This window comes from Ziziphus jujuba, chromosome 12 (genome assembly GCF_031755915.1).
Source record: "Ziziphus jujuba cultivar Dongzao chromosome 12, ASM3175591v1".
Classification (NCBI taxonomy): Eukaryota; Viridiplantae; Streptophyta; class Magnoliopsida; order Rosales; family Rhamnaceae; genus Ziziphus; species Ziziphus jujuba.
Genome location: NC_083390.1, coordinates 8,889,110 through 8,902,196, shown reverse-complemented (window position 1 = coordinate 8,902,196; position 13,087 = coordinate 8,889,110).

Genomic DNA, 13,087 nt, shown 5'->3' with positions numbered 1-13,087 from the left:
TCAGCTAAACAGCTGCTTTTACAATCAAACGGAAGAGTGATCTTAAAAATCTAATTTTTTTTTATAATCAGAATAAATAAATTTGAATTCCTAAAATATCTTTAATTAATCAATATAATACCATATCAAACAATCATACTTAAATTAAAACTCTCTTATAAATATAAACTCAAATAAAAACTTTAATATAATTATTGATAATTTATTATATATTTTTTACAATATTTTTTTAATTCAATTTAAGTTTAAAAATATCATAACATAAATATATATAAATTATTATTTTAAAAAATAAGTTATATATCTTGTACATTTTAATAATTATAAAATTTACAGCAATTTAATTTAATATATTGCCAAACACATATTGCTAACTTTTATATTTTACAACATTTTTATTAGCATAAGTCATTGAAAACTTAATTGAATTTTTTTTTTTTTTCAATACAGCTGCAGCTGATTCTTTGTTTGACACAATTACAACTGATTTATTTAAAATCTAAATAATACCAAACTAAGTCTTTACTGGCTTTGGTTATAAGTGCTTCTGGGAGCTGGAAACTCTTCCATAAAATTATTCAGGTACTTCCAAAAGCAACTTTTGACTTTCAAAAATTACTTTTAACTTTTCAAAAGTTATGCCAAACAAGACCTAACAAATAAGTCACGTTTGTTATTTTGGCATTCATGGAGCATGGTTTTGGTACTTGAAATGTCATGTGATTCAAGAACAATAGAAATAAGTTGTTTGGGGGAAAAAAGGTACAAGAGATAAAAACTTAGTTATAACCATGGTTTGAAAAATTGAATCATCCACATTAGCAATTATACCATTATATATATTGTACCATTGGCAAGGTTTTACCAAATAATTCTTTCTAATATAAATCTCTAACAAATTCTATTTTATTGAGTTTTTATGCTATAGGTTAAAGTCTTTCTAAAATTAAAGTCTCTAGAAGAGCAAATATATGTATTTTAAATTAGATCTAAAATATCATCAAAGTGCATATATTACAAATGAATACTAATAAATATACAATTTATTATTCATGTGAAAAACATATATTTGAATATACTGACTATATCGAAATTATGCTATAAGCATATAAATTTAACAATTGGCAATTTGATGATCTGTTAAAGAAAATAGTTCATTATTTATATAGCATGCTTGAAGCATGAATAATATTTAAAAGGAAGTTGATTTTGTAAATACAAATAGGGATGCACATGTAATAATTTATGGAATATTTTGAAATGCCCCAGAAATGACGTATATAAAGAAATATTCTAAAAGATATTCTTCCAAAGAGAATGGTTGGGAATTTTAAAATTATTAAGATGGTTATTAACAATTTGTTTAAAGTAACTACATAAAATTATTATAAATAATTATGATCTCTACACTATATTATATATTTATTTTGCAAATTATTAGCAAATTGAGAAATATACAATTTAAAATGAATTATATAAATTTGTTGGAAATTTCAAGTGTTATACCAAAAGGCAAATATTAATGGTTGAATATATTTGTTGTATGTTAAACCTAATTTATGGCATAAAAGCGGAGCATGCACATCGACAAATCACATAATGTACTTTTTTTTCTTCAGCAAGATTTTGTCTAATTGGATTTTCCTAACAAGATTTTAACGAGGTAGTATGGTAGATATTTTATCATGGATAAGAATCATCAATGCCACATAGTCTACTATATGAGTAAATTGTACTTTTTTCTTTCAATGAGGTTTTTCCTACTTGGTTTTCCTAGCAAAGTTTTAACAAGGCAATATACCATCCAAACATACTAGATGTGTTATGTCAAGAGAATTCATTAATTGTACTTTTATTCATTGTCAAGGTTTTATCTTATTAGATATTTTTGATAAGATTTTAACAAGATAATTTAGTATTAACATGCACCAAAAGTGTTGCTAAGTGGACAAATATATTATCTGTACTCTTTTTCCTTCGTGAAGGTTATTGTCTTACTAGATTTTCCTAAGATTTTAACAAGGCAGATTAGCATATATATTATCATATGCATGGATATTATACTCTTTCTCCTTTACTATGGTTTTATCCCATTGGATTTTCCTAGCAAGGTTTTAATAAGATATATTCCATGTAATGTTGAACATCCAAAAGCGATGTCACCATTTATGACATTGTGTAACTCCACTTTATTATCATTAACTAATAAATTATGTAACCTTCATAACATCTCTATAGCATTAAGGATTAGTTTGGTAATGATTCTAAGAGTCCTAGAATCAGATATGAAAGAGTCTTAGATATTTGATAAAACTATAATATGGCTTATTATTTTAGAAGTTTGGTAGTTACATAATAGATTCTAGAATCAGATTCTAAGGTGATTTTGAAAATCTGATTATTTTATAATTAATATAGATAAATTTAAATTCTTCAAATACCCTTAATTAATAAATATAATACCATATGATATTTATCTATTATCCTATTAAACAATTATACTCAAATTAAAACTTTCTAAATAAAAACTCAAATAAAAATTTCAAAAAAAAGTATAAAAATTGTTGATCATTTATTATATATTATTTAATTTTAGTGTAGAAAATATCATAATATAATTACATGTAAATTATTGTATTTTTTGTTTAAAAAATAATAATGATAATGACTTATTACACCATGTTTATTTTAGTAATTACAAAATTTACAATAATTCAATCTAATAAATTGCAAATGCTTATTTGTAATTTTTACATCTTATAGGACTTTTATTAATATAAGATAACAATCATTTACCTAATTTTTTCTTCAATACATTAAAGTTTATTCTTTTTCAGCACAACTACAGTTGATTCTTTTAAAATCTAGTCATTACCAAACTAAGCCTAATTATAATATTTATGAGTCATTGTATTTTTGTAGCCTATAACCTTTTGTAAGCCTATCTATAGTGGCTTTGTAATGAGAATATTATATAGTCATAATAAGATGAAATTCTCCCTCATATTTCTCTATCTTTTGTGTTTGATAGTTTATATATTTTGCTCTTATATCGTTGTTGAGATTTAGTTAGTCTATAATACATTCAATATTTTAACAAGTTTGATAATTAATTTGATAATAAATTGATTAAATAAGTTATTCTTAAAATTTCAATAAAAGTTTTCATAATTTTTTATGAGTTTTAATCAATATTCGGTACTTTATGATATATTCGTATTTTGAATTTTCGATATTTACATTAATGCTAAAATTTTAAACTTTAGTTATAACTTGTATCAGTAATCTCATATTTGTACAATGACTACGTAACTAAACAATGTATAGTTATGTACAATATCATAATAAAACATGTAAATTATACAAAATAATTATTAATTTTTTAATTATAAATGATTCTCAAGTACTCCATCATCCATATACAATAATAATATATGTATATATAAATTTTATTTGATATTATTTCGTAGAAATGTTAAATCTGGCTTTAGAAGCAGGCTTTGAGAGAGTGCTTAATTGAAAGACTAATAATAGATCAATAATGTCGACATCTCGTTCAATATGAGTAAAATAAAATGGGATTATTTATCTGATAAGCCTCTTTCAAAGATAAAGTTGGAAAATAACTTTCATTTTCAAAATTTATAATTTTAACATTTTTTTACCTAAAATATCCATCGAAACAGAGAGTAAAATTTGAAAAAATCATTTTTTTTTTCAAAGGGATTTGAAATATGAGACAAAGAGAATAGTGTCTCAAATTTCAAAAAGTTAATTTCATCCACTTTTTCCAATATTTGACTTAAGTATAATTTTATATTTTTAATTTTTAAAAATATCATTAATCTCTTTTCAAATTTTAAAATGTCATCATTTTTCTTCCCTATTATTTAGTTCACACTTCTCAGAATAATATCATCCATACGCCCTACAAAAGCATTAGTTATAATTTTAAAATCTAAATAATTAAATTAGAATTAATACAAACCTTAATGTTTAGATCAATATACAATTAATTTGGAAAAAAAAAACCTCAAAATTGTTTTAAGCATAGCATACTCTCATATTTTTCAAAGAAGTTAAAAAAGTTTAAAGTTTTTGGAAAAATCCAAAGACCAAGGACAATTTTGAAGGAAAAACTCGGAATTTTTTTTTTTAAGAGATGTAAAAATTTCAAACCCCTTTGGAAAAATGAAGTAGAGAGTATGCTTTCATATTTTCCAAAGAAGTTCAAAAATTTTAGTTTATATTTTGATATTCTTGACTTTCAAAATTTTATAATTTATACCTTTAATTTTTTAACTATCAAATTAGATCCTTAATTTTTCAATTTGTTGAAATTTGGATCTTTTGACTTTCAACTAGCAGAATTTAACAATCTTATCACATAATTATTTTTTTTTTAAACTGTATCAAATTTTAAATTGAAAAATATTAAAGTGTAAAATTTTAATATTAATTTCAAAAATCTACATTTTTAATATCTTATAGTTTGAAATGTAATATAACTTAATATAAGTTATGTGATCTACACCAATCATTTTTGAAAAAATGAAAGAATACTAAAAATGCAAAATTTTAAAAATAGTCTTAATATTTTATACTTTAATACCTTATAATTCAAAAATTGATACAATTTAATATTAATCACAAAAAATGATCATTATATAATTTATAATTTTAATATTAAGGATTGAAATTATAAAGCTCTAAAAGTTGGATACCAAAAATCCCATGACAAAGAATATTTTTATCAAAATAGGGTTAAACCGAAAAGTTTTGAAAACCAAAGTTATTATCCAACTTTATCTTTCATCGTGGAAGAATAATATTACATCAAATTTCTCAAATAAAATAGTGCATGAATTAACTAAATATTATTATAAGTTGGAATATAAATTAAAGTAGTTGTTTTTTTTTTTTGGTGAATTAAATTAGAGTAGTTTTTGGAAAAAGGCAGGACCGTCTCAACCATTTTTGAGGCGCTAGGCAAAAAAAAAAAAAAAAAAAAATTCTTGAGCCCTAATTTTTTTTTTTAATATTAGTTTTTAAAAAATATTTTTTTTATATAAAATTTAATTTTTTATTATTTTGATATGCAAAGTTACTAATTAAATTTTTTGATTCAAAATTTGATAATAAATCTTTTTCAATTGATAAAATTTCTAAATTATTTAATTTTTTTGAGACATTATTGAGCACAAATAAAAGTAGTATTTTATAAGTTATACATGCATTAGAAAAAGAATTTAATTTTGTTATATGGTTTAGTATCTAAAGTGCCGTTTTTAATTCTGAATTTATTATTTTTTTCAAAACTTTTTATTCTGAAAATAAATGTAAACCATCAATATGACATAGCATGTCATGTTTTTAAAAGTTTTCAAGATTTAAATATTTTTCTTTTAGAAAATCATCACCAATCAATTTTGATTTTTCTACGTCGTATAAAAAATTAAAATTATTTTCATATATCGTAAACTGTTCAAACATATTTTGAAGTTAAGAAATGACACAAGCAATTATATAGTTGAAATGGCACACCATGAGTTCAAATAAAATAATATATATATATATATATACATACATATATTAGGAGAATGATTGAAAATTCATTAAAATAAATAAAAACCTATGAACTTACCTTATATTTTTGGGCCCTCAAGGTTAGAATTGCATATTATGTAAATTGAATATTAAAAATTAAACAAATATGAAATATGAGAGAATGAGAAGAGAAGAAAAGAAGTGAGCAAGAGAAAAAACTACATAAACAAGAAGAGTATTTAATATATATTATTATCTTCTTTTAAGATTACAATCTAATTAATTATAAGAATAAAATACAAAAATTTTCAATTAGACTTGAATAATATTATTTTTCAAAGATAATTAGCAATAAATGATCAATTAAAAATAATTTAAAATTTTAACAAAATCAACTTTTTATGTTTTCAAAATAAATTAATAATCATCTTTTATTTAATAAATATCTGTATATATATATTAATTTATTTTTTATTTAATAAATATAGATGTGTGTGTATATATTTATAATTTATAGGAAAAATATTTTTTGGGGACCCCAATAAAATGGGGGCCTAGGCATATGCCTTAAGCCGGGCCTGGAAAAAGGTAAGGTGACAATGTGTATAGAATATGCAAAAACATGTTGAGAGACGTTTTGAAAATCCTTATTACCTATGTTCCCCATCTACTTTGTCCTATGAGGCTGTCCTCCATAGCCCTTTTCTCTTGCTCTATTTGCCTTCTTGTCCATATAAACTGGATATACAGCTTTATTTCGTCCAACGACGCCATAATTGACGAACCTAGCTAGCTAAATCCGATTGACTTACAATATTATATATAATATATATATATATATATATATATATATATATATATATATATGTTTTCTCTTTTTTAATTAGTAAGAATGAAATCCAAATCTTCAAATTATTATTTGTTCTTTACAGGGATAGGGTCCATGTATGTACGGCGGTATGTGTTCCACGAACAAACTAGTTGCACACTTGTGGGTCCCATCTTTTTCTATTATTCTACAAAAATTTAAATTTCCATCAAAATTAATTCGGCACCAGAGTTTCACGGTTCCTTCTAATTCCTTTGTATACAGCTATTGCTAGGTCATGGTTCATGAAAGTTTCAAAGTGAAATAATGGAATACAAATATATATATTAATGTTTCTTTGTTTTTTGTGAACAAGTATATATATTATTGTTAGGGTTTTTTTTTTTTTTCCTTAATATATAATAATATCATATAATATAAACCAAATTAATTATAGCATTTCAGTTATCCTGAAGTATCCGGATTTGATATTACTTATTAGTTTGTTTAGTGTTTCCCTTTATCAGTATATAGTAGATTATATTTGTTAAAAAAATATGAACCAAAAAAATACTTAGTGTATGCATTTTTCAATAGATCATTAGTAATTAAGGAACATTTTTACTTAAATTATTAAGGTTCAGTGGAGAGTTTGATCATGCTTATATTTAAATGTAAAAAAAATAAAATACTACATTTTCTAAAGAACACAGATTTATATTTTTTAAAATAAAAAACTGATAAATCTTCTTATAAATAAAGACCAAACGAAAAGAAAATCGATGTTCCAATTAATAGAGCTTGCTATTTTTATATTATTATTATTTTTTTTTTGTTGGAATACTTTTATAGATTACAAAAGGCTTTTTGTATATATATATATATATATATATATATATATATTCATGAATAACTGACAACTAACTCAGCATCGAACTAATTAAATTATTGGTTATAATTGTCAACAAAGTAGGGACCCAATGTGTCTGTATGGATTAGACTGAACGTACAATAAATGATTAACAGTTTAGATGGACCTCACAAGTCACAACTACAATTATTGTGAATACTATCCATATATTTAACCTTTTTAAATTTAGCCTTTTGCCACTCGTAGTAAGACTAGGAACCAAAATCCAAGATGGAAGATAACCCGTAATTCAGAAAACTGCCTTGCAATTTAATAATATGCTATATATATAGCTAGATTTTTTATTGGTTGAGCTCCACTTTTTTTTTTTTTTCTTTTTGATAAATGGTTGAGCTCCATTATACACACAATTACGGATTGCATAATCCAACCAATGTGCGTGGAGTAAACGTACATAGATAACTTTACCATATGAAAACACCTTTTTTATTTACAAAAAAAAATTACAATGATTGAGGGTAAAATGACTTTTAGAGTTTTAAAAGCACAGGATAAAAATATTTTTTATATTGTTTGTTAAAAACAAAAAATTAAATGTGTTTTTTTTAGTAATTTTGTTTTAGAAAATTCATTTTTTTCAAGAATCGCCCACTAATTAATTACTCATGAATTATTTTCTCTAATTTTTATGGAGCCATTTCCAAATAAGCCCTGTATATATTAGTTTTATACAACAATAGTTATAACTATAACATAAAATAAAACATGTGTGCCCAATAAATATTTTACTCTTCATATAAGTCGTAATTTTGAGATTGGACTTAACAAAGTATAGACGATGAGTTTTCTCTTCTTTCCTTCTCAACCTTGTTACTTACAAGAATACCCTACCAGATAATAATAAATTAATAAATAAATAAGTTTCTTATAGGAATAAGGGTTTACACACTCTTACCATGTATTTTCCAACTTGAAACATGCTTTTGACGTGGAACTTTTATTGATTGCCAACCAAAATTTTTTATCATTATTATTTTTAACTTTTCAGCCTCTTAATATTTTATCTAGCATACAACCACGCCGTATCTAGTGTTTTAAAAGGTATGCCTAGGCCTCACTTTAGCATGTTTAGCCTCCGGATTTGTTAAAAACGCCTAGTCTTGGGGTAAAGTTTGAAAGAAACTATCAACGTAATGTTGATTGCCTAATATGTTCTTGGCAATAAGGTATGAGCCTTTTTCGTAAATATATATTTTTTTAAGATTTAAGTTTTTTTATTTTAAAAAAAAAAAAGAAGAGTAAAAAATAAATTAAAAAAAAGATTTAAAAAAGAATTTATAAAAAAATAGAAAGAATAGGAAAAGAAAAAAGAAAAATAGAGTTAAAAAAATGAAAAAAAAAAGGGCAAAATACTGTTTATATTTTCAAAAGGGAAAAAATTTAATAAATTATAAACATGAACCGTTCATTTTCAAAAGAGAATGAATTGGAATATCATAAAGAATTAAACAAAAGTTAGTTGGACTATGATTAAATCTAAATTCTATATTATAGGAATTATTCAATAATTGTAGACTTGTAGTATATAAGATTTGAGATTAATTTTTTGTTGAAAATTTAAAAAGCACAAAATTTCTATAAATCTATTATTTATAAATGTTTGCTAATTATTTTTCGGAGACTTGGAATATATGAAATTTTCATAAATTTTATTATAAATAAATGTTTAATAATTTATTTTACTTGCATATATTATGGGACGGACATTAGCATGTTTTTATCGTACGGATGTTCGTAAAAACGATGATTTTTTAAGAAATTATAATTTTTGTGTATTAATATTGATGATGTTTTTTTTTTGAAAATTATCATTTTTGTGGACGTTCCCATAAAAAATGTGCAAATATCTGCACCATAGATAAACTATATATATATATATATATATGTATTCTAACTTTCAAATGCAAATTATTTTATTTATTAATGGTTTTATGTATTAAAATACTAATAAAAATAGTAAAATGCTTTACTATCCCTAAACTTTGCTTATCCATCCCAGATTCAACTTAAGACTTGACTTGTCTTCATCGCCTTGCCATGCTTTGGCTTTTAGAACCTTGCTAGCATCTCATTCACTTTCTCTATTTTCCTTATGGGAGAACCAAATACCACTATCTCTACGCATAAAACGATAGGACTTGATGGAAAGTAGGCAAAATTACCATTTCAAGAAAACCCACATGACATGCAATGTCAAAATTCCTCGATCCAATAGTGAAAATTTGCAAAAAATGTATTTCTCCCACATGTCAAAATTCAACGAAACGACAATGAAAAATTAAGCACGTGCTCGCAAACACACTAAGAACATAGCATGATCATGATGTTTAATAGCTTTCTTTCCTATGCTGTACTTAAAAATTATATCTATCCTATTGGGATTGGATAGAGCAAACGAAACCTCCTATCAAAATCAACATGTGATGATTTACATAATAATCTGTCACGTGTTGAATTTTTTTTTTTTTTTTTTGAAGTCTTTATATATAATGAACAAAGAACAAGGTGCTCTTTTCTTCCATTATTTATGCCTAACTAAAATTGACATTCAAAATGGCAAAAAATAGTTGGCATGACCTGTACTTATGTTCTAAACATTAATCACAACCCATGCTATCACTCTTTTCTTGACAAAATGAGTATTGTTTTCCCACTTTGTTCCAAATTAGGCAAAGCTAGTGACAAGTCCTTTAAAAATATTGATCGATTGAGAAATGTATTTATATATATATGTATATATAGATATCTTATCAATACTTAATTCATTTATAAAGTTTGATTGATCCTAAGCTAATATAAGCTTAATTTTATATAGACTGCCTTTGGTTTATCTGTTTGGTAAGTTTTTTTAATTCTTTAAAAAGACATTATAAACCAATCAAAATATATATTTTATGTTAACGGGATGCGTTTTTAAATGTATAATCTCTTTTTTTTTTTTTTGGTTAAAAATGTATAATCTCAATTTTATTCATTCAAAAACAACTTAAGTGAAGAAACTACTATTTTCTCATATAGTAATTTTAAAATTGAATCGCTTTGCTATAATTTTTATGGAATTAATCAATTGCCAATTTCTATATTAGAGTATCTACAGTGAAACCAGTTTTATAGTAAGACCAACAATATTGATTTGTAACGTGGTCTATAAATAGGTAATATTAAAAACCATAAATTGAGTAACATGATTGTCACCGGTCTAACCATAAGATTGATTTCACTAATGTTTTAAAAGGCTCATCCAGTGGGGGCTCAGGACACTTCTTGAGGCAAGGTATAAAAAAAAAAAAAAATTGCCTTAATGCTTAAAATTTGGATATTACTCCTGTAAAAGACATGTTTCAGAAGATAGGATATATGCGCTGTATACAAAAAATATGCTTTTTTATGCCTCGAACAATAAGACAAACGCCTCAAAAAATAATTATATCTATTCTTTTTATTTTTTATTTTATAAAATAACTTACATTACCTTATAAGTTATTATTTATAAATTAAAACGGTACCGTATATTTATTTATAATTTATTAATTTTATATTTATATAAATTTATTTGATTTATTTTTTAGTTTAAACAAATTTATATTTTTTATTTTAAAATTTATATCAATTTATATATTTTTATATATATTTAATTTTCGAAAAGTTTATGCCAGGACCGCTTTAAAATTTATGTCTCGCCTTCTAATAATAAGGAAAACGCCCTATCACACTGGCTCCACTGTATAAATTTCCTTAGAGCTGTATAGATCGTACTAATATAACGCAAAGTCAAGACCATATATCTAGTTGGGAGTTTTCAAACACGTGAGAAAATACATTTTTAGCGATCGGAGAGAAAGCTCATGTCATGTGGTCCCTACGATTTTGAGTTGAAGTGACGGGCACAGTTGAGAGAGTGAATGGGAATCTCATTTTACCCAAAAAGAACAACACCCATTTCATGCACACTTCAAATGGCACGTGGAATAATCAATTTAGAACTTTGTCACTCACACTTTCTCTTTCCTAAAAAGCTGTTCATGAGGGTATTTACTTTCTTTAAAAGCTGTTTGGGAATTTAGGTGATATCTTTGGAGGTTTTGAGAAGCCAAGAAAAAAAATAAATAAATAAATAAAAAATAAAAGCTTCCTGAACGAGAAAAATTACTATAGTCTTTTTAACTGAAGACTGAATTGGTGTTCATCTAAATTTTAATTTTTGGTTGGATGTAGCAGTTGAGACTGAATTTATTGAATTATGGACAGCTTATTTGATTGATCATCAATAATTAAGTGCCAAGCAAAATCAATTATTTTATCAATTAAGATTTTAGTCTATATTTCTGTCAAATCAATAATATTATATTATTTTATTTAAAAATATATATCAAAGAGATAGACAAAAACAAGAAGAGAATAATCTTTTCTATTATTAGTTGAACAAAAATAAATATATAAATTAAAAATGAGATAGAAAATTCTAATCAACATATGATAACATATAATATTACCGTCTAGCTAGGTGACCTTTGCTTCTATATTTAATGATATGAAAGACACTATAATAAGGCATTCTAATTATTGCAATTCTCTTTCTTTCTACAACAAAAGAAATATGTATTTATATATATATATATATATATAGATATATATATGTATATAGTTTAGATGATAGTGATCTATGTTGTTTGATCCTCAAGTATGAATTTTTTTTGGTGGAAATTCCCAAGTTTGAATTCGATCCATCATGTGATGAAACATTTTATCTCCAATTTTATATAATAAAAAAAAATAAAAAAAAAATAAAACTGAAGATGTTATGAGCTTAATTAAAACTTATATTTAAATTATTGAATAATTTGTTCCCCTGTTTTTATTGTATAGGTTTCTTCTATATGCTTTTCCTTAACTTATCCAACATTTCTTGAAAATATGTTGGAGAAATGTACGAACTTAATACAAAAGGATTATCATGCATGTGTTCATAAATAAGCGAGGATTAAGGCTTAACCCATAAATTTCAACATATGCCTTCACGTGTCTATGTAAAGATGCCGGGCAATACTTATCCATTGTGTTTATTTTACATATGCATACAAAAATATATAATTATACAATTACATAATAAGAAAAAAATATAATTTTACACGAAAAAAATAACTCTAATTTCTTTTTTCTCTCCCCAATTCTATGCTATTATATCATACAATAATATTTCAATAAGTCATACAAGATTTCTCAAAAATTTTTATAGGTAACAACTAAAAATTTGATTCATCATTTTATCTAAGAATATAAAAATTTACTTTCTCATTGTTTTCAAATATAGAAGTTTCATTAATATCCACACTATACATTGGATCCATCAGAGTTATAATGTTAAACATTCTTTTAATAAAAAATAATTATTTTGTAAATCAAATATGCTCAACAATGATAAAAAAAAAAAAAAAAAACACATAATGAACTACCACTATAACAAAATTATAAGAAAAAGCACAAAACGTGGAGATGTAGAAAAATATGTTTAGTTTGACTTGTCAAAAATTTCCAAGCTGAGACCGGGTGGCCCCAATTATCGTTAACCAAATCTAAAAACCATCGTTATTAAGAACTTTATAGTAAATAGACCGTTAAAAGCATATCATAATCATAACAATCATTTAATTATTGGAAAATAAAATAAAATATAAAAAATAAAAACCCACTTTAGTAAGTCATACGATATTTATATAAATAAAATACGCGCAAATCCAAAATATCGTGATTCGTTACATTTTTTTTAATAAAACGAGAAAATCGAAATTCTCCACTGTCCA